This window comes from Chanodichthys erythropterus, chromosome 13 (genome assembly GCF_024489055.1).
Source record: "Chanodichthys erythropterus isolate Z2021 chromosome 13, ASM2448905v1, whole genome shotgun sequence".
Lineage (NCBI taxonomy): Eukaryota > Metazoa > Chordata > Actinopteri > Cypriniformes > Xenocyprididae > Chanodichthys > Chanodichthys erythropterus.
In genome coordinates, this window is record NC_090233.1 from 11,788,471 (window position 1) to 11,812,093 (window position 23,623).

Genomic DNA, 23,623 nt, shown 5'->3' on the forward strand with positions numbered 1-23,623 from the left:
ACTTTGTAACCGATCTACCACTGTCACAGGGCAACACCACCATACTCACGGTTGTTGACAGATTCTCCAAAGCCTGCCGCCTCATTCCCCTTCCTAAACTTCCCACTGCCTTCGAGACTGCGGAACTACTATGCAACTTCGTGTTCAGGTTCTATGGGCTGCCTGAGGATATCGTGTCAGACAGGGGACCACAATTTACCTCTCGTGTGTGGGCAGCGTTCTTTAAACAACTGAACGTCAATATCAGCCTGACATCGGGCTACCACCCAGAATCTAATGGCCAGACAGAACGGCTAAACCAGGAGATCACACGGTTCCTCCGCACCTACTGTCAGCAGAACCAGGCTGAATGGAGTCGGTATTTGATGTGGGCGGAGTATGCCCAGAATTCTCTGAGAAAACCGGCCACGGGTATCACTCCCTTCCAATGTGTCTTAGGATTTCAACCACCAATGTTCCCGTGGTCTGGTGAACCCTCTGACCTACCCTCTGTCAACGAATGGTTACAAAGGAGCGAGGAGACTTGGAACTTGGCTCATCGCCACCTACAACGGGCAGTTCGGCGACAGGAGGTACAGGCCAATCGACACCGGCGTCCCAATCCCCAGTACACCGTGGGTCAATGGGTCTGGCTCTCCACGAGAGACTTCCATCCAAGAAACTCAGTCCCAGGTTTGTAGGGCCTTTCCAAATTGTTAAACAGATCACTCCTGTCTCTTTTCGGTTAAGTTTACCTGCTAACTATCGTGTTTCTCCCACTTTCCATGTTTCACTGCTGAAACCCTCCGGGGGTCCGAGAGGAGAACCAGAGGGAGCCGAGGGCCGTCATCCCCCACCGCTGGTAATTGAGGGCGAGGAGGCTTACCAAGTTCGGGAACTGCTCGATTCCAGGCGTCGGGGTCAGAGACTACAATACCTGGTCGACTGGGAGGGGTACGGACCGGAGGAGCGATCCTGGGTCAACCGGGATGATATCCTAGACCCCACACTCATGGAGGAATTCCATCGGACGCACCCGGAGAGGCCGGCCCCTCGACCACGTGGTAGACCCCGGCGTCCGCCTCCTCGCGTCTAGAGCCGCTCGCAGGGTGGGGGCTCTGTCATGAATGTGGCTCCCTCGTCTCATCCTCCGGACCGCCGGAGGGAGCCATCACCGGAATACTGAATCTCATTCGGACTCCATTACCCATAGGCCCTCATTCCTGGGACTGATTGCACACACACCTGCACGGCATCACACACACCCTATATAACACACACACTTGCATTCATACATCGCGAAGTCTTGATTTGCTACGGTGGTCATTTCTGAGCGTTATTCCCTGGACTGTTATCTCGTTGTTTCTTGGACTGTTACTCTCTGCTGTACCTTTGCTGCCTACCCCGATCTCTGCCTGTGCCCTGGACTGTGTTTGTTTGCCGCCTGTCTTGATCTCTGCCTGTGACCCGACTCTGATTCTCTGCTGCCAGCCTCGACCCCTGCCTGTCCCTGTTTACGGTACTGCTTTGCCCTTGTGTGTAAACACTGCTGTGTTTTAATAAAAAGCTGCAAATGGATCCACACTCTGTTGTCCCTTCATTACAGATATAAAGTCAGCATTCTGAGATATAAAGTCGCAATTGCGAGTTATAAAGTCACAATTCTGAGATATAGTCGCAATTGCGTGATATAAAGTCAGAATTCTGAGATACAAAGTCGCAACTGTGTGAAACGTTATTTCTCACAGTTCTTACTTGCTTGCATTTCCTTTCATTGCGAATGACCATCAAGATTGCTGTTTTGTTGTTATTATTCATTAAATAGACCATCAGGATTGCTGCTTTGTTATTATACATAAAATAGAGGACATCATAAAGGATTATTTTTAACCCCGATTTACCAATAAAGAAATTTTGATTTTACTGGAGGAGACACATAAAGATTAGTCTCCGGACATTTACATTATGCAGGAATATGCATATAGAATGTTTCCACGGTAACCTTGTACATGAGCACAGCATTTCAGCATTTTAATACTAAAACACCAATTTCTATCATGTTTCATCAACTTTTCAATTCAAGGGTAGAATCATGCAATTCTGCAAATTACAGTCGAGGTATTTGGGGAATAAAAGTTGTTTTTGACAGAATGGATACACTAATGAATTTAACACAATAACAATATAATAGTAATAATAATAAGAATCAGCTGTGGTGGAAGCGCAATAAATCAGACAAAGCTGAAGTGGCACATTTTATACACCAAAAGCTTCAGACTTAACTGCAGCACGGCTATCATTGGATTGCGACTTTATATCTCCAAATTCTGACTTTATAACTCGCAATTGCGATTTTATATCTCAGAATTCTGACTTTATAACATGCAATTGCAACTTTATATCTCAGAATTGTGACTTTATAACTCGCTATTGCGACTTTATATCTCAGAATTCTGACTTTACAACATGCAATTGAGACTTTATATCTCAGAATTCTGACTTTATAATATGCAATTGCGACTTTATATCTCAGAATTGTGACTTTATAACTCGCTATTGCGACTTTATATCTTAGAATTTTGATTTTATAACTCGCAATTGCGACTTAACATCTCCAAATTCTGACTTTATAACATGCAATTGTAACTTTATATCTCAGAATTGTGACTTTATAACTCGCTATTGTGACTTTATATCTCCAAATTCTGACTTTACAACATGCAATTGAGACTTTATATCTCAGAATTCTGACTTTATAACATGCAATTGCGACTTTATATCTCAGAATTCTGACTTTACAACATGCAATTGAGACTTTATATCTCAGAATTCTGACTTTATAACATGCAATTGCGACTTTATATCTCAGAATTCTGACTTTATAACATGCAATTGCAACTTTATATCTCAGAATTGTGACTTTATAACTCGCTATTGCGACTTTATATCTCCAAATTCTGACTTTATAACTCGCAATTGCGACTTTATATCTCAGAATTGTGACTTTATAACTTGCTATTGCGACTTTATATCTCAGAATTCTGATTTTATAACTCGCTATTGCGACTTTATATCTCCAAATTCTGACTTTATAACTCGCAATTGCGATTTTATATCTCAGAATTCTGACTTTATAACATGCAATTGCAACTTTATATCTCAGAATTGTGACTTTATAACTCGCTATTGCGACTTTATATCTCAGAATTCTGACTTTACAACATGCAATTGAGACTTTATATCTCAGAATTCTGACTTTATAATATGCAATTGCGACTTTATATCTCAGAATTGTGACTTTATAACTCGCTATTGCGACTTTATATCTTAGAATTTTGATTTTATAACTCGCAATTGCGACTTAACATCTCCAAATTCTGACTTTATAACATGCAATTGTAACTTTATATCTCAGAATTGTGACTTTATAACTCGCTATTGTGACTTTATATCTCCAAATTCTGACTTTACAACATGCAATTGAGACTTTATATCTCAGAATTCTGACTTTATAACATGCAATTGCGACTTTATATCTCAGAATTCTGACTTTACAACATGCAATTGAGACTTTATATCTCAGAATTCTGACTTTATAACATGCAATTGCGACTTTATATCTCAGAATTCTGACTTTATAATATGCAATTGCGACTTTATATCTCAGAATTGTGACTTTATAACTCGCTATTGCGACTTTATATCTTAGAATTTTGATTTTATAACTCGCAATTGCGACTTAACATCTCCAAATTCTGACTTTATAACATGCAATTGTAACTTTATATCTCAGAATTGTGACTTTATAACTCGCTATTGTGACTTTATATCTCCAAATTCTGACTTTATAACTCGCAATTGCGACTTTATATCTCAGAATTCTGACTTTATAACTCGCTATTGCGACTTTATATCTCAGAATTCTGACTTTATATCTTGCAATTCTGACTTTATAACATGCAATTGCGACTTTATATCTCAGAATTCTGACTTTATAACTCGCTATTGCGACTTTATATCTCCAAATTCTGACTTTATAACTCGCAATTGCGACTTTATATCTCAGAATTCTGACTTTACAACATGCAATTGAGACTTTACATCTCAGAATTCTGACTTTATAACTCGCAATTGCGACTTTATATCTCCAAATTCTGACTTTATAACTCGCAATTGCGATTTTATATCTCAGAATTCTGACTTTATAACATGCAATTGCAACTTTATATCTCAGAATTGTGACTTTATAACTCGCTATTGCGACTTTATATCTCAGAATTGTGACTTTATAACTTGCTATTGCGACTTTATATCTTAGAATTTTGATTTTATAACTCGCAATTGCGACTTAACATCTCCAAATTCTGACTTTATAACATGCAATTGCAACTTTATATCTCAGAATTGTGACTTTATAACTCGCTATTGTGACTTTATATCTCCAAATTCTGACTTTACAACATGCAATTGAGACTTTATATCTCAGAATTCTGACTTTACAACATGCAATTGAGACTTTATATCTCAGATTTCTGACTTTATAACATGCAATTGCGACTTTATATCTCAGATTTGTGACTTTATAACTCGCTATTGCGACTTTATATCTCAGAATTGTGACTTTATAACTTGCTATTGCGACTTTATATCTTAGAATTTTGATTGTATAACTCGCAATTGCGACTTAACATCTCCAAATTCTGACTTTATAACATGCAATTGCAACTTTATATCTCAGAATTGTGACTTTATAACTCGCTATTGTGACTTTATATCTCCAAATTCTGACTTTACAACATGCAATTGAGACTTTATATCTCAGAATTCTGACTTTATAACATGCAATTGCGACTTTATATCTCAGAATTCTGACTTTAGAACATGCAATTGAGACTTTATATCTCAGAATTCTGACTTTATAACATGCAATTGCGACTTTATATCTCAGAATTCTGACTTTATAACTTGCTATTGCGACTTTATATCTCAGAATTCTGATTTTATAACTCGCTATTGCGACTTTATATCTCCAAATTCTGACTTTATAACTCGCAATTGCGACTTTATATCTCAGAATTCTGACTTTATAACATGCAATTGCAACTTTATATCTCAGAATTGTGACTTTATAACTCGCTATTGCGACTTTATATCTCCAAATTCTGACTTTATAACTCGCAATTGCGACTTTATATCTCAGAATTCTGACTTTATAACATGCAATTGCGACTTTATATCTCAGAATTCTGATTTTATAACTCGCTATTGCGACTTTATATCTCCAAATTCTGACTTTATAACTCGCAATTGCGACTTTATATCTCAGAATTGTGACTTTATAACTTGCTATTGCGACTTTATATCTCAGAATTCTGATTTTATAACATGCAATTGCGACTTTATATCTCAGAATTCTGACTTTATAACATGCAATTGCGACTTTATATCTCAGAATTCTGATTTTATAACTCGCTATTGCGACTTTATATCTCCAAATTCTGACTTTATAACTCGCAATTGCGACTTTATATCTCAGAATTCTGACTTTATAACATGCAATTGCAACTTTATATCTCAGAATTGTGACTTTATAACTCGCTATTGCGACTTTATATCTCAGAATTCTGACTTTATATCTTGCAATTCTGACTTTATAACATGCAATTGCGACTTTATATCTCAGAATTCTGACTTTATAACTCGCTATTGCGACTTTATATCTCCAAATTCTGACTTTATAACTCGCAATTGCGACTTTATATCTCAGAATTCTGACTTTACAACATGCAATTGAGACTTTACATCTCAGAATTCTGACTTTATAACTCGCAATTGCGACTTTATATCTCCAAATTCTGACTTTATAACTCGCAATTGCGACTTTATATCTCAGAATTATGACTTTATATCACGCAATTGCGACTTTATATCTCAGAATTATGACTTTATATCACGCAATTGCGACTTTATATCTCAGAATTCTGACTTTTTATCACGCAATTGCGACTTTATACAGGGAGTGCAGAATTATTAGGCAAGTTGATTTTCTGATCATATTTTTTTTCCAAGCACATTTGACCAATTCCAATCCACATCAATCTTAATAACTACTATTAATATTGTTTTTAATCATTTATAAGTGATATATAATTGTTCATGAAGGCTGGAAATGAAGAATGCCCTATATTCAGGTGTGCAGAATTATTAGGCAGGTTTCTCTTTTATAGATAAAATGAGCCAAAAAAGAGATTTAACTAAGACTGAAAAGTCAAAAATTATTAAATACTCATGAGAAGGATGCAATACTAATGTAATACTAGAAATTGCAAAGTTAAAGCATGTGAAGAATTAAGTGTGAAACCTTCAGGAACCCTTTAGTCTCCAGCGCCACCATTTCCCAGTACTGAAACCTACCTGGAGTCTTCAGAAGTGTGAGGTGTCAGGATCTCAGAGACTTAGGTTAGGTGAAGAATCCTAAAAAATGACCCGCTCTTAATAAGAATCACAAGCTGAAGTGTTATAAAATACATGAAGACTGGGTTTTTATAGGCCTTATAGACAGACAGCTTGAGAGTGACTCCTGAAGGACCAGCACCACATCCTCTTGTACCACTGTTTGAAGAATTTATCTTCCAGAATCTGGCAGTAAGTTTTGGAAGATCATTTAGTCCATCTCTGCAAGATGGACATTTCAGGATAAGAGATGGACTAAAAGTGAACTCCCACACCTTACTGCCAGGTTTCAGTACTGGGAAATGGTGGCGCTGGAGATTAAAGGGTTCCTGATGGTTTCACACTTAATTCTTCACCTTAATTCTTAATTATTTTGCAGTTAACGTGTCTTTTCTTCTCCAGCTGTTTTTGAATGACCCCGCTGACCCAATGAGCATTTCACTGTCCAATGGTCATGCTTTAACTTTGCAATTTCTAGTATTACATTAGTATTGCGTCCTTCTCATGAGTATTTAATAATTTTTGACTTTTCAGTCTGAGTTAAATCTCTTTTTTGGCTCATTTTATCTGCCTAATAATTCTGCACACCTGAATATAGGGCATTCTTCATTTCCAGCCTTCATGAACAATTATATATCACTTATAAATAATTAAAAACAATATTAATAGTAGTTATTAAGATTGATGTGGATTGGAATTGGTAAAATGTGCTTGGAAAAAAAATATGATCAGAAAATCAACTTGCCTAATAATTCTGCACTCCCTGTATCTCAGAATTCTGACTTTTTATCACGCAATGGCGACTTTATATCTCAGAATTCTGACTTTTTATCACGCAATTGTGACTTTATATCTCAGAATTCTGACTTTTTATCACTCAATTGCAACTTTATGGGCCCTATTTTAACGATCTGAAACGCAAGTGTCAAAGCGCGAAGCGCAAGTAACTTTGTGGGCGGGTCTCGCCGCTGTTGCTATTTTCCCGGCGGGATAAATGGCTCTTGCGCCCGGCGCAAATCTAAAATGGGTTGGTCTGAAGTAGCTTCATTATTCATAGGTGTGGTTTGGGCGTAACGTGAAAAAACAAATCAGAGCGTCATCCAACATTCCCTTTAAAAGCAGCAAGTTCCATTATGGATTGCTATTATTATGGCGTATTTACCAGGCGCACGCCAGGAGCGGTTCACAGCCGAAGTGACTGATGTTCTTGTAAGAGCAGTGAAAGACAGAGAAGTTGTGTTGTATGGGGATGGGAGAAACCCACCCAAAGTAGCGTCGGTTAAACAGGTTTTTTCACATCTTCGTGGCACACCACAATGATTTCCGTCATCTCATGTGTTAATATTTTTTTAGTGTAACAATTTATGATTTGCAAAAATAACTGTTGCATCTGTGTAGATTACATGAGCAAAGTGTATGCGCGTTGTGCACGCTATAGATTATGGTCAAGCATACGCCCTTAAAATAGCATAATGAACAACGCGCAACGCGCCACTGACTTTAGACTAGGTTTTTTCTGGTCAGTGGCGCAAGTGTTTAATGGAACAGCAAAATAGCACCAGGGATTGTTTGCGCCGGAACACGCCTCCTTTTTTGCGCTGAGCCGCCCAGGGAGCGCAAGTTCATTCACTTGTTTAGCGACGTGCTTTTGTGGAGGGAAAAGCGCGCTTTGCGAGGGTGGAAAATAGGAATGACACATGCGTCGGTGTACAAAGTCAATTGAGCTGGGTGCAAGATAGGGCCCTATATCTCAGAATTCTGACTTTTTATCACGCAATTGCAACTTCATATCTCTGAATTCTGACTTTTTATCATGCAATTGCGACTTTTTATCTCAGAATTCTGATGTTATATCCCGCAGTTGCGACTTTATATGTCAGAATTCTGACTTTTTATCCCGCAATTGCGACTTTTTATCTCAGAATTCTGACTTTTTTATCACGCAATTTCGACTTCATATCTCAGAATTCGGACTTTTTAATCACGCAATTAATGTTTTTGTTTTTTTTTGTGGCTTTTTTTTTTTTGTGACGGAAACGGGCTTCCATAGCGCTGTGCACACTTGTCCACAAATGCCTCAAGGAAGAAAAAAACATATCATGTGACCTCCCAGGAACTAACACAGAGATCGCTGAAAACATCAATAAATATGCAAATCGACACTTTTGAAAGTAATAAATACATGATTGTGACGATATTTAGTTTATCTTTGTTCCTTACACCATGTCTGGTATTAATAACAGATAGATTATATTACTAATGCAATGCTAATCGAGATTTTTCTCATTGTGCAGAATAGCATACAATGATATATTTTCTGTCTGATTTTTTTATCCGAAGCCACATCACATCAAAGAAGGTTATTAAAACACTCGACTTGTAAGTTTGGAGCAAAAACATGGTTTTAATCTTATAAATTGTCGTGTTTTGTTGGTGTGCTAAGCTAACATGCTAGTGAGCCCAGAGATGCACCTGTTCTGAGCTAATGCAAATAAATAATTTTAAATTTTGAAGTACAGCTCACTGACTTTTCTTTCTTTTTTTCAAGAAGGGCATTAGATACAGTTTCAAAAAAGGTGAAGTGAGAAGTTTGGTAAAAGAAATGAGGGATTAAATCTGAATAGTAATTATAATAGGGACAAAAGAAAAGAATAATTAGAGCCATAAGCAGGTCGGAGAGGTGTGAATGTGTTCAGGGGAGACTGAAACTGAATGGGGCAGTTAGCACCACAAAACAATATAGACAATACACTTGAATAGATGCTTAGATGACGACAATAAATATCAGTTAGCACTTTAGAGTCTTTTCAGAATAAAATCACATGACATTGTCTTGAAAAACATTTAATAAAACTCAGCGTTTTAAACTTATCATCTTCAGATTTGAAATGTAACATGGACAGACATGTGGCTTTAGCTGCAGTGCATTTATAGATTGCTGAAAGGCCAACTTCACTTTTATTTCCATAAAGATATTTCATAAAAATACATTTCCAATAACTTTTCAAAATGTTGAAGCTATTTTTAACTATTTTCTTTATTGTGACAATAATTAATTATGACTTTACAATAAACTGTAAAGTGTCTGCTTTCAAATGAGACCTTACTTAGGCTTTTAGTGCAAAGGATTCGTGAACTGTATCTGTTTTAGTTTGGGTATATCATTTCTTGGGATTTTCCAAAAGCGGGGGTGCAGGTTAACAGGTTAATTCTGCTCACCTCAATATCTCCAGTTTACAATGTGAATCCTTCAGTACGTCACATAAGTGCTTCACTCCAGAATTTCCTAGTTTATTCTCACTGAGGTCCAGCTCTCTCAGGTGTGATGGGTTGGATTTCAGAGCTGAATTCAGGACGAGACACTGTTTCTCTGTTATACTGCATCTACACAGACTGTAGATAGAAAGAGAAAAAGTCTCAGATCTATGGTCAGTTTAGGTTTTGTAGGATCTAAGCATTACATCTGACTGTAATTTGTCATTTGAAAGTCACATTTTTAACTCAAAATACCACTAAGGGCTTTATAAATACAGCATTTACAGTTTTTCTCAATCGATTTGACACATTTCTCCAAAGTAATGTAACTGCTCTCAAAACAGTTAACACAGTGATCTAAACGCACTCTAACCTTAGCCAAACAGTTCAACTTTACAGAAAAAAAAGCACTGCATTTTGTTCTGTTGATAGAGGGGCGTGGCTTGCAGAACTTCGCACAGTGGATGAGAAGCGGCGTTTTAAATACGAAAAAACTTTTCATAATCCTCCTGTCACAGACACGCCAGGTTCCACCTCACTCCCTTACCCACGCACTCAATCACCAGCTTACTGATCACCATCACCTGAAGCTCATCTGCACTGCAATCACCACCAGCATAAAACCACCACACTCACACACATTCACACGCCGAGCACTCACCCCACAACCATCCTCACCGTCTTCCATCAACGCTGCAGCTTCCGCACCCACCATCACCACTCCTTCTCCAGCGTTCACTGCCAGTCCCATGGCCAAACCGGCGCCCTACTCAGGATCGGCGGAGGAATGCAGCGGATTTCTTCTCCAATGCGAACTGGTCTTGGAGATGCAGCCGCACCTCTACCCCACCGACACGGCTAAAATCGCGTTCATCATCTCACAACTGCAAATCGATCATTCACGTCTCACTACAACGGAAAGACAGAGAAGGCTGACCCTGAATTTATGCTTATATTGTGGATATCCAGGGCATGTCACACATGCCCAACCCGTCCTCCTCGGCCCGTGGTGAATGCAATAAATCCCTCCATTCAAAAAATGAAACCACTCACTACTATTGTAAACCTTACTGCTGCAAATGCCTCTGTTCCAGTGGTGGCGCTCCTCGACTCAGGGTCAGCAGGAAACTTCATCTCCGGCGCCCTCTGATGACAACTCAAGCTCAAGATCTCCCCGTCTCCGATTAACTATCGTTTGCACTCCATCACGTGCAAACCCCTGAGCCGTAAGACAATCCGTCACTGTGTGGGACCACTTCAACTTCGTGTGGGTATTCTTCATACGGAAAACATCCATCTGCTGGTTCTGGAGGAGTCCACCGCTGACGTGGTTCTAGGGCGCCCATGGCTTGAGCAACACAGTCCCACCATCTCCTGGCGCACAGGCGAAGTCCTGAAGTGGGGCGACCACTGTTTCCTCGACTGCTTCCCAGCACTTCCTGTTCCGAACTCTCCACTCTCCAAGACTCTCTCCATCAACGCCATGTCCGTTGAAAGTCTTGTAGAGAAGCACTCCGTGGATGTTCCTCCGGACTACGCCCCCTTCAGTAACGTCTTCTGCCCGCAACGCGCCTCCAAGCTACCTCCACACCGGCCATGGGACTGTGCCATTGATCAGTTACCGGGTGAGCCAGTGCCCAGGGGACACATCTACCCCCCGTCATTACCAGAGGAGAACGCCATGGAGGAATACATCAAAGAGGCCCTTAGTCAAGGTTACATCCGCCCATCTACTTCCCCTGCTGCTTCAAGTTTCTTCTTTGTGGCTAATAAGGATGGAGGCTTGTGGCCCTGCATCGATTACGTGCTCTAAATAAGATCAAAGTTCCGCTACCCACTTCCCCTTGTCCCAGCGGCCCTGGAACATCTCCGAGGTGCCACTGAGTTCACTAAGTTGGACCTCCGCAGCGCGTATAACCTCATCCGGATACGTGAGGGGGATGAGTGGAAGACCGCCTTCATCACGCCCACCGGCCACTACGAATACCTCATGATGCCGTATGGCCTGGTCAATAGCCCCTCCGTATTCCAGGATTTCATACACAAGGTGCTCCAGGAGTTTTTCCACAAGTTCGTGCTTGTGTACATAGACGACATCCTCATCTACTCCCGGAGCTTGGCCGAACATCGCCACCACGGTGCGGAGCTCCTCCAACGCTTACGGCAATTCCATCTCTTCCTCAAAGCTGAAAAGTGCTCCTTCCACCAGCCCTCTGTCCAGTTCCTGGGATACCTGATTGACCACAGTGGCATCCGGATGGACGAGTGGAAGGTCTCCGCTATCCAGACCTGGCCCACTCCAACAACCATCAAAGAACTCCAGCGCTTCCTCGGATTCTCCAATTTCTACCGTCGCTTCATCAAAGATTACAGTACCATTGTCAGTCCACTCACCAACCTGCTCCATCACCAGCCCGAATCTCTGTCCTGGTCCCCACAAGCCATCAACGCCTTTGAGACCCTCAAAGGAGCCTTCACCACCGCTCCCCTCCTCGTCCACCCTAACCCTCATCTACCTTTCGCCGTGGAAGTGGACACCTCCACCACCGGAGTGGGAGCGGTCCTCTCACAGCAGCAGGGGACGCCAAGTAGACTCCATCCATGTGCCTTCTCCCGCAAGCTCAACCCCGCGGAGGTCAACAACGACATCTGTGACCGTGAGCTCCTGGCCGTCAAGCTTGCCCTAGAAGAATGGAGGCATTGGTTGAAGGGGGCTAACCATCCATTCCAAGTTCTCACTGATCATAAGAACCTTGAGTATTTAAAGGCTGCCAAAAGACTCAACCCTCGCCAAGCTCGCTGGGCCATGTTCTTCTCAAGATTCAACTTCTCCATATCCTACCGCCCCGGTTCTAAAAATACTAAAGCTGATGCCCTGTCTCGCCTCCATGCCCCAGAAGAAAAGCCTGAAGATCCTGAAACTATCCTCCCAGAATCAATCTTCGTAAGCCCCATCCAGTGGTCAGAAGAAACCGTACCCTCCTCCGATGCCTCCTCACGCTCTCCGCCGGGTTGCTCTCAAGGCTTGCAATACATCACACGGGCACGTCGCACTCCACTTGACACTGGCCACCCAGGGGTCAATGAGACCCTCTCGTTGCTCAAACAATGCTTCTGGTGGCCCAACATGGCCAACGACGTCAGAAGGTACGTGCAGGGCTGCAGGGAGTGCGCCATCTCCAAGAGCCCACGCCATCTTCCCACCGGCAAGCTCAATCCTCTGCCCGTTCCTGAGAGACCCTGGTCACACCTGGGAGTGGACTTCGTCACCGATCTCCCCGAGTCTCCTGGGTGTGACCGTCAGCCTGTCATCCGCATACCATCCTCAGTCGAACGGACAGACGGAACGGAAGATCCAGGAGATAGGCCGCTTCCTGCATACCTTCTGTCACGGCCACCAGAACTCCTGGAACCAGTACCTGGCTTGGGCCGAGTACGCACAAAATTCCCTCCGACAAGCCACAACTGGACTAACACCGTTTCAGTGCGTACTCGGCTACCAACCCCCACTGTTCCCCTGGGATGGGGAACCCTCCAACGTTCCAGCAGTCGACTACTGGTTCCGGGAGAGCGAGAGGGTTTGGGACTCGGCTCACCACCAACTGCAGAGAGCCCTGCGCAGACGCAAGATGACAGCTGACCTTCGGCGCTCCGACGCTCCAGTCTACCAACCGGGGCAGAAGGTCTGGCTGTCCACCAGGGACATCAGAATGCGTCTGCTCTGCAAGAAGCTGAGTCCCCGCTTCATTGGCCCATTCACTTTCATCCGACAGATCAACCCCGTCACTTATCGCCTCCAGCTCCCTGCACAGTACAGTAGAATTCATCCCACATTCCATGTTTCACAGCTAAAGCCTCACCACCCTTCTGTTCTTCCCGTCACAGAACCTGACGTGGCAGCCGTCGAGCCCCCCTTCCACTCATTCTGGATGATGTCAATTGGAGTATCTGGTTGACTGGAAGGCTATAGCCCCGAGGAACGTTCATTTGTAAAATATTTGTAGCAGAATGCTGAAAACATTTACAATTGTCTATGTTTGAATGAATATTTTGGTGGGGCTTAGCCCCACCTGCCCTTACAGATGAGCCATGGCTGTTGGTTTCAAAGGTAATTTACTCATTTTGATTGCGAATGCCACAATATCGGTGTTTATATATAAACTTTTAGCACAATATTTCGTATGTTTGCAACAGCAATAGCCTACTGTCAGTTGAAAACACTGTGAAGCTGTTTCAGACATGAGCTGCGCTCTCTGGATCAGCGGCAGTGCGAAAGCAGGTTTAAATTAATATTCCGGCATGATTGTAACTTTAAAGGTTTACAGATGTCACACGATTTTTGAAACCTGACATTCAAACAGTAGAACCAAACACCAAATCTGCAAAACCACACACTAATTCTCGGCCTTTGTTCAGGAAAACTTCATTCATATAATTCTGGAACACAGACGGACTATTGGACAACCCATACGGCATCACCTGATATTCGTAGTGCCCGGACGGGGTGATGAACGCTGTCTTCCACTCGTCCCCCTTCCGTATGCGAATCAGGTTGTATGCACTCCTCAAGTCCAGTTTTGAGAAAATGGTGGCTCCACGTAATTGTTCCAGGGCAGCTGGGACCAGAGGAAGGGGATAGCTGAACTTAACTGTCTGTGAATTGAGATGGCGATAGTCAATACACGGCCGCAAGCCTCCGTCCTTTTTGGCCACAAAGAAGAAACTCGACGCGGCAGGGGAAGTCGATGGTCATATGAATTCCTGCTGAAGAGCCTCTTGGACATACTCCTCCATGGCCTTCTGCTCCGGGATGGACAAGGGGTACACTCTTCCCTTTGGTAACGTGGCCCCAGGCAGGAGGTCGATGGCGCAGTCCCATGGCCGATGAGGTGGAAGTTGAGTTGCCAACCGCTTACTGAAGACATCCTGGAACGCCTGATAAGCTGAAGGAATGGTTACTTGGACTTGGGTTTCTGGACTTTCAACTGAGGTAGATTGGATCAGTAGTGGTGGTTCTCTGGATGAAGAAGATGATTGAAGAACTTTTACAGGTAGGGTGATGCAGTGTTCATGGCAGTTCTTACCCCTGTTGCGGCAAAAATTAATTAGCTGACATCACTAGTAAGAGACAAACCTTAAGAGAATTCACTTTATAAAGATTTTATTTCTTGCAAGAAAGAGTCCACAGTCGACACAACCATACAATGTCTGCCCCGAGTGTGAACTAAGGACACAAGAGAACCCACAAACATTTATACCCCCAATGTTTGAGAAACTCTTCTCAGTACTTTTCCATACAGGGTAAAAGTGACAATACACATACACAAATGGCTTCCCCTTCTGTCTTTAGAACTAATTTAATTAACAAGCAGGAAACACAATGGTCCCCCTTCTGTCTTTGAACTTATTTAAATTATCTGATACCCTAGGTTCGGGAAAGCTCTCAGTTTGGGTGTCTCACCGTTACCCCCCTGGATTTCAGCAGACACTGTGTCTGTTGAGCTCAGAGAGGTGTTTTGCATAGCTTGAAGCAGATATTGGCATATTAAATTTTTCCCCAACAATTCCCCCTTTTATCATTCTTTGATAACTCACAAGAAAAATTTAAAATGTGTAGGTATGAATAAAATAAGAATAATAAACAATAATAATAAAACAAGCAAATTTAAGTTACTCATCACACTTACACTCTTCATCTCTAATTTTTTGTATAAATGATCACTCTCTTAAATTTGTAAATAAAGAAACATTTAGATATCTGGGTTCCCTTCAAATGTTACCCAGATTAAATAAAATAATAAAAACAAATAAATAAAAATCCCCTAATTTATTTTAGTTGTCTCCTCGCTAAACATCTCATCAAATTCGTTCATCCACTCATTGTAATCGTCATAAACAGTTAGTTTACCCATTTGCTGAGACATATTAGTCTTCAACATTCTCTGTACTATGCTGGAAATGCACTGCTAAGTGGATCGCACAGTTGTACGTCCAGGACGTACGAGGAAGATTAGTTTTGATGTGTTTTCTTTGAAAACTGGTTGGCTCAGCACCATGTTGTGCCAGTGTCTCTGCTCCTCTCCTCTCGGCTCCTCCTCCCCGATCACTGGTGGGACCTTTCTGCAATGGCTCGCATGCACCCACGTCGCTCTCTCAGCTACCTTGACGGCGGTGTGTCGTCAGAAGCACGATAAAAGGCTCAAGCTTTTTCACCTTCCAGCTCTTCCTCCTCAGGTCCCTTTTCACCATGTAATCTCCCGGCTTGATGTTGTGCAAGGGAGTCTCAGCCGGTTTCCCCTGAGAATCTTTCTCCCGCACACAGACATTAGACAACAGAGAAGACTTTTCTTTGCGGTAAAACATATTGTGCTCACACAAATCTGTGGATGGCAACTGTTGTTTACCCCCTTCCATTCCCATGAAGGGCAGTCGTCCAAAAACAATTTCAAATGGGCTTAGATTTACTCTGGTTCTTTTTCTCATTCTCATGTACATTAACCGCGGCCTTCGCAGCCATATCTGCTCTTGTGTTTCCTGTTGAAATGAAATCTTTGTTTTTAGTATGCGCTGCGCATTTACAGATAGCAAGTTGTTTTGGCAAGAGAATTGTGTCTAGAAGAGTAGACACAAGAGAAGCATTTAGAATTGGCCGGCCATCAGATTTCAAAATTTTTTTTTATATGTTTCCATAAAGCCCCAAAATCATTCTCAACCCCGAACGCGTATCGTGAATCTGTGTAAATCGTTACACTTTTACCCTCCATAAGCTAGCATGCTTCTGCTAGGGCTACGAGCTCCGCCGCTTGAGCTAAAAAAAATTTGATGGCAATGTGCCAGATGTCAATGTTTCGAATTCAGTGGTCACTGCGTAACCAACTTTGTTCAGGCCTGTCTGTGGATCTCTGAACGCAGAACCATCCACAAACAGGATATGCTCACTGTTTTCGAGCAGTGTGTCCGAAATGTCAGGGCGCGGGGTACATATCTGTTTGAGTGCAGTCAAACAGCAATGATGTTCCTCCCCATCCTCCTCTTTAAGAAAGAGAGTGGCAGGATTCAGCACTGTGCAACGCTTGACTGTGATGTTTGGCATATCCAGCAAAATTGTGTGATACCTCAGCCATCGTGCTGTTGACAAATGTGATGTCTTCTGTTTCTGCAAAATCATGGAAACGGCATGCGAAACCATTAATGTCATGTCAGAATACCCCACAAATTCTCTAGAGGCCATCACAGCCTGTTCAGCAGCTGCCACGACCCTCAGACAGTGCGGCAGGCCTGCTGCTACTGGATCTAATTTGCCAGAGAAATAACCCACTGGTCGCATTCTGTCTCCATGTAGCTGCAAAAGAACAGAAGACATGAACCCTTTTTTTTTTTTTCTCCATAGTATCTCGTTCTGTTGCGAAGTGACGTGCAATGCAAATTGTCAGGCATCATAAAATCTGTACCAAATGACAGCGTTCTATTTTTCCCCAATTCACAGATTGTTTTTGGCCACTCAGTTTTGGTTATGTGCCATTTGTAAACCCATTTTTGGTTCTGTTTTCAAATACATTTGCTCACCCTCTCTCACTACAATGCCTGAGGGATCTGCAACCATTACCAAATTTAATTTGCACATTAAATCTTGGTCCAGAACGGGTACTGGGCATGTTTTTGAAGTTAAAAATGCATGCTTCAGCATGTGGCCCCCTTCCGTCTCACACTTTAGTGGCACAGTGAACAGTTCTGTTATATAATGTCCTGATACAGACAAAGAACCATGCGTTTTGTTTGTTAGCGCTGGTTCACATGGCAAGTAACATGATCGCAAAACAGATCGGGTCGCCCCTGAGTCTACCAAAAATGAAATCATTGTCCCTTCAACTAGCAGCGGATATTCAGGCATGTTTAAAAATCCCTTACTGCTATACATAATCAAACATTTGTCAAAATCTTCTCTGTTTGTTTCAGAAACACACAAAGAGGTGCAAGCTTTTTTTTTTTTCATTGCATTATCAGTGCATGTGTTCAGGTGTGGGTGCGTTTGTGTGTGTGTTTGATATTAGTAAATGTGTACTTCCCTTTGCGGCGGTTTTTGCATCCTTGGCCGTGGTCCACCCGATCTCCTCCTGCTCTCCGCATCCTTTTTCCTCAGTCAGCCTTTCGCAGTTCAGGGCAGTTTATTGCCCAATGTCCATCCATTTTGCACTTCCTGCATCTCGTGCACTCACGAACAATGTGGTCATCAGCTCCGCACAGATAACAGCCATTTTTATCTGAATTGTGTCCCCATATGTTCCCGCTGAATCTTTGCGGTCTTTGCACGGCTGCCAACTGCAATTCTTTTATTCTTGACCTTTCCTTCTTTGCCCTCAGCTCATCTTCCGCGTGCAAGGCATGTTTCATGATGGTGCTTACTCGTCCTTCAGTCCATTCAATATAGCTGTGTTTCACGGCTTGGGAAATCTCAGGTCTCAGTCCATTCAAAAGACTATTCGCCAAACAACTTTCCCACGTGGTTGGTCTGTCGCCACGATCTGCTGGTTCCTTTAACCCGCTGTGCTTGCAAAACACACTGTAGAGTCGCTCATAATAAACTTGAACGCTCTCACCTGGTTCTTGACGGCAGTGGCTCACTCTGGACATGTCAATGCGCGCTGGAAATGCTCTCCTCACAGTCTCAGTCAGTCCCGTCACAGCTGCTCGATATCCGTCGTTTGAAGCATGATGCCAGTTAACGTGACTTCGTCTGTGATCTGCTGCTGGTAATTCTGCGCTGATCTTGTGCCAGTTCATTCCTCCCAGCTTTGCCATCATGATTCTTTTCAATTAATTTAGCGTCAAGCTGAACTCTTGGCAGAATGTCATCAGTTCGGTGGCGAAACGGTCCCCTGCGTCGTCGGGATTCGGCAGGTGGGCCATCGCCTCTTTCATGTCGGTTAAATTCCAAGGGCGGTATACTAATTCTATTGAATTTGTTCCCATAACTTCCACCATGGGTGCTGTGATGCTCACCCGCTCTTCCTTCGCAGTTCTGTCCCAGTTCTTTGTTTTCTTCGGACTCTGGATCTCAAAATCTTCCTCTTCCTCTTCCTCTTCCTCGTCGCTCTCTGTGAGGGTATCAGGATTCAGATCGAAGTCCCCGTCTGACTCCAGCATTCTGGCTCGTGCATGTGTGTTGGAACGTAAAACATATGATTGCGCACCTTTCTTTCTTTGCTTTGTCTTCCGGATCACTAGTCTCTTTCTCCTTCCGGACGGCAGTGTTTCTTTGCCCCGGAAGCTTTCAGCTGTGTGCGCCCCCTCTGCTGTAGGCTCGGCTGCGCATGCTCCTCCTTCTGTTGACCGTTCAGCTGTGCGTGCTCTCTCTTCTCTCATCTCAGCGGCGCATGCTCCCCCGTCTCTCTGCTGGGGAGCTGGAGTTGGTTTGGCTGGTAGAATTGGTTGGTTCGGTGGAAACGGAGAGCAGTCGAGGTCGGGGTCCACTTTCAGGCCTTGGAGCTCCGCATTGGGATAAATTGTGTAGCTCGGCGGTGTTTCATGTGGAAAAGCACAAGCATAAGATGTGTTAGTAATAGTAATCTCATTCTGTGGAGGCGCAGTCGCCTTTTCTTCATTTTTCTTTTCTTTTTTCAACATTCTTCTTTCCCTATTATCTGCCTCTTCCACCCAGCAATTAATTGTTTTCTCACATTTCCCACATACATGTTTTTTAGCACAACCCTTCGTTATGTCACTCCCTTCTTCGATCGACAATTTTACCGTTTTCAACCTTGTACTACTAAGTGTTCCTTCTTTTGGGAAATCATGATATTTGATCAACTTTTCTATATCTTGCATGCATCTTTGGCCATATAATTTTCTCATTTGACAAAATACCGGTGTCTCATATTCAGCTAGCTTGCTTTGGGATTTCCCCATATTGGCATCTGATTCTGTGGCTTTTCGCGCGCGCGCTATTAATCTGTTGGACGTCTCCGTACAGATCTGATCTCTTCACCCAAGATCAGCCGGGCGGACGCTCTCAATAGCGCCCTATTTGGGACCGCACACAACTCAGTCCCTCTAGTCCCCGGACCGCACACAACTCAGTCCCTCTAGTCCCCGGACCGCACACAACTCAGTCCCTCTTATTCGCCCACGTGATTTCAGTTTTTTTTTTTTTTTTTTACCTCGTAAAAAACATCAGTTCACGCTGCATTTGCCACAGATTCAGACTCCCCTTATGGTTTATCCCTATCAATTCAATTTTCAATTTAACCAAATTCTATTTAAAAAAAAATCTCCCCCTGAATTTTCCAAGTTTGTCTCTTACCAGCAGCTCCCGTTGCCGTCTCGGGTTCTTTTCTCTTGATTCCAGTGGTCGTCCTCCCGGACATACACAGCACCGGCCCCTCGTCCCTGAATCTAAACGGGGTTAGGGCTGACTTGGGTCAGGATTGCAGGTCACCGGTGCTGCCCAGGTCCAGAAGGTCCGTCCAAGGAATCCCACTTCTGACACCAAAATTGTTGCGGCAAAAATTAATTAGCTGACATCACTAGTAAGAGACAAACCTTAAGAGAATTCACTTTATAAAGATTTTATTTCTTGCAAGAAAGAGTCCACAGTCGACACAACCATACAATGTCTGCCCCGAGTGTGAACTAAGGACACAAGAGAACCCACAAACATTTATACCCCCAATGTTTGAGAAACTCTTCTCAGTACTTTTCCATACAGGGTAAAAGTGACAATACACATACACAAATGGCTTCCCCTTCTGTCTTTAGAACTAATTTAATTAACAAGCAGGAAACACAATGGTCCCCCTTCTGTCTTTGAACTTATTTAAATTATCTGATACCCTAGGTTCGGGAAAGCTCTCAGTTTGGGTGTCTCACCGTTACCCCCCTGGATTTCAGCAGACACTGTGTCTGTTGAGCTCAGAGAGGTGTTTTGCATAGCTTGAAGCAGATATTGGCATATTAAATTTTTCCCCAACACCCCACTTGAGGATTTCACTAGTTGGCCAATGGATGTGAGGTTGGTGTTGGTTTAACCAAGGGCGTCCCAGGATAATGTCAGCGGTTGACTCCTCCAGCACCATAAACGTGATGTCCTCCACATGCAAGTGACCGACGCGAAGGATGAGTGTGGGGGAGAAGTAACGGACATGACCTCGGCCCAGCGGTTTTCCCTGTATGGTCGTTATTTCCAGGTCGACGGGGCTGCGTTGACGTTTGGCATTCAGGAGATTGAGTTGAGGAGGGCTTGTACTGAAACAGAAGATTGACAATGTCTTAGGTTCACCCAGGTTTTAGTTAAGCGTGCTGTTTGAGGAGGTAATTGAATGGTACTCACCGCTGGACGAGGAGGTCGAACTGGACAGGTGGGTAGTTGATGTCCATCTCCCCCACAATACAAACACAACGTTAAGTTGATGCGGCGTTGTCGTTCTGAGGTGGTGAGATGGTATGTGTCAACTTGCATGGGCTCAGGTGCTGGAGGCGCGACAGATGGTGAGACGGGCGGAGGATTTACAGCGGGAGCGGTGTGACTGCAAGCAGCGAGTCGTTGGGAAACCCGGATGGATTTTTGGATAAGATTCTCTAACCCCAGGGAATCTTCATATACCACGATCCATTGTTTAACTTCTTCACGTAATCCATGACGAAAAGCTGTGATGAGAGCGGTTTCATTCCAGCCGCTTATATAAGCGAGGGTGCGGAAGCGCACAGCATATGATCTTACAGTTTCGTTCCTTTCTTGGCGAATGTTGAATAGCTGATCGTGAATGGATAAATCAGCTGTCTGCTGGCCGAAGACTTCCTTTAACTGGGAACAGAATGAGGATACAGAACCAAGGATAGCAGAATTGGCTTCCCATAATGATTGGGCCCATTGCAGGGCCTGATAATAGATTAATGATGAACGCCACCCGGCTTCTTTCGGTGGTGAACAGATGAGCATTGGCTTCCAGGAAAAGAGAGCATTGTAGTAGGAACCCGCTGCAATCCTCCGCCGCGCCGCTGTACGTCGCTGGTTTGGCCATGGGACTCGCAGGGGCAGCTGAAGAAGTGAGCAGTGGAGTAGGTGTTGATGATGACGGTGCGGTGGTTGTGGTATTTTGAAGGAGTGAGGACCGTACAGCGTTGACCAGTTCCAGGAAGGGATCCGTGGTGCGGTCCCCGCCTGTGTCTGAAGAGCTCTGCATCTGGTCTGGTCTTCTGTCAGACACAGACGAGGACACAGATGAGGTAAGTGCAACAGTGTTTATTAACAGAGGTTTCAGACACAGGTGAAGACACAGGTAAAGAATCTTGAAACGTAGAACTGACGAGTGGTATAACAATGACAACTTTCCTTGGTAGATGACGATGGTGACACAGACGATGACGGAGGACTCAGGACTGGAGATGAAGACGATGAAGACAACAGAAGGTACAATGTTCAGGTAAGACGAGGTCGAGTGACGTGTAGGGATCGGTGCAAGACCAGACAATGAGTGAATGGGACTGGCGTGCTATTATGTGGCTCTGGTGATGATGCACAGGTGTTCAGTATTCAGGTGATTGTGAACGAGTGGGCGTGGCGTAAGTTTTCGTGTCAGAATGTGCAGATTGTGTAGCCGTGACACCCATGTCATTTGCTATTCTGTATTAAAAGAAAATACAGTACACCTGGAAATGTGCTCACCGTTTACTCATCTTTTACCCTCATGCCATCTGAGATGTATACGACTTTCTTTCTTAAGATGAACACAAAAAGGTTTTTAGGAAAAAATAAATAATCTGGGAATGCTTTATATTGCAAGCTCACGTGTTCCTAAAAATCGAAGCACAAACAGTAATAACTACAGTAATCCATACGACCCCAATGGATGAATCGATGTCTTCTGAAGTGAAACGATACGTATTTGTAAGAAAAATACCAAATATCTTAATATTTTTTAAAACTTTCGACCAACTGTCTTCTGCGCGTGCATGCGAGGGTTGAGAGTTCATGCTTGACGTAACTTGAAGTGTGACGTAAGCGTGCCGAGAAACTCACGCAGATGTTGGATGCCGTCAGTTTTTTTTTTTTTTTTTGTTAATGCTCACAGCAAAATACACAGAATTACAGATAATGAGAATGAGAAACAAACAAGACAGAATAACAGAGAGGGCAGTTCTCGCGCGAGTTTCACATGAATCTCCCGCGAGAAAGGCATGAAAGCTACACGTTGCTCATTACAATGTGCTTCGTCGAACGTGAAGTCGACTCTCATGCAGGCGCTGGTGACAGCTGGTCGGAAGCAAAAAGATGAATAGCCTAAACCATGAGAAAATTTCAGGGTGTACTGTATTTTCTTATAATACAGAATAGCAATGGGATTCCTTCTTAAGATTCATCAGTTGAGAAAAAAGAGCAGGTGGAAGCCAAGTGAGACACAACAACAACCAAAAACGGACAAAACTTGTTACTTTCTGTCAGGACTTTAGAATTTGAAATGAAAAGTTGATCTTAAAAAATGAATAATAACTGTTGTAGACCTATTTTTAATAAAGTTGTTTTTCAAATAAAGGTTTCGGAGTCAGTGATATCAGATTGTTTGCATTTTATTAATTACTTACCCTGTAACTACATGAAACAAGAGTGTAACAAGCCCCACTTTAATTTACGGCCCACAATGTCATACTTACCCTGTAACTACATGAGACAAAAGCATATTTCCCCATGTATTAAATAAGATTGCAATAGTTCTTTCTACTTGCCTTGAAACAACTTAATCAGTGCACTTTTTTTCGCTAAATTGCTCCCAAATGTAAGATTGTTATCTATCATAATAGTGTAAGTACCCCTTAGTTCTAAAATACTTACAGTATAAATAATTTGTTATTTTCCTGGTTGTTACCCCTTTATTCCCAATACTTTACATATTGTTCCCCTATACTTACATGTACTTACTGTATAGTTACACTATAATTATCG

At 42.8% G+C, this 23,623-nt stretch overlaps 1 pseudogene; it reads right to left on the reverse strand.

Moving 5' to 3' along the window:
• Positions 1-9,647: 9,647 nt before the first annotated feature.
• LOC137034931 (NLR family CARD domain-containing protein 3-like) overlaps positions 9,648-23,623 on the reverse strand; it is a 32,834-nt pseudogene continuing 18,858 nt past the window's right edge.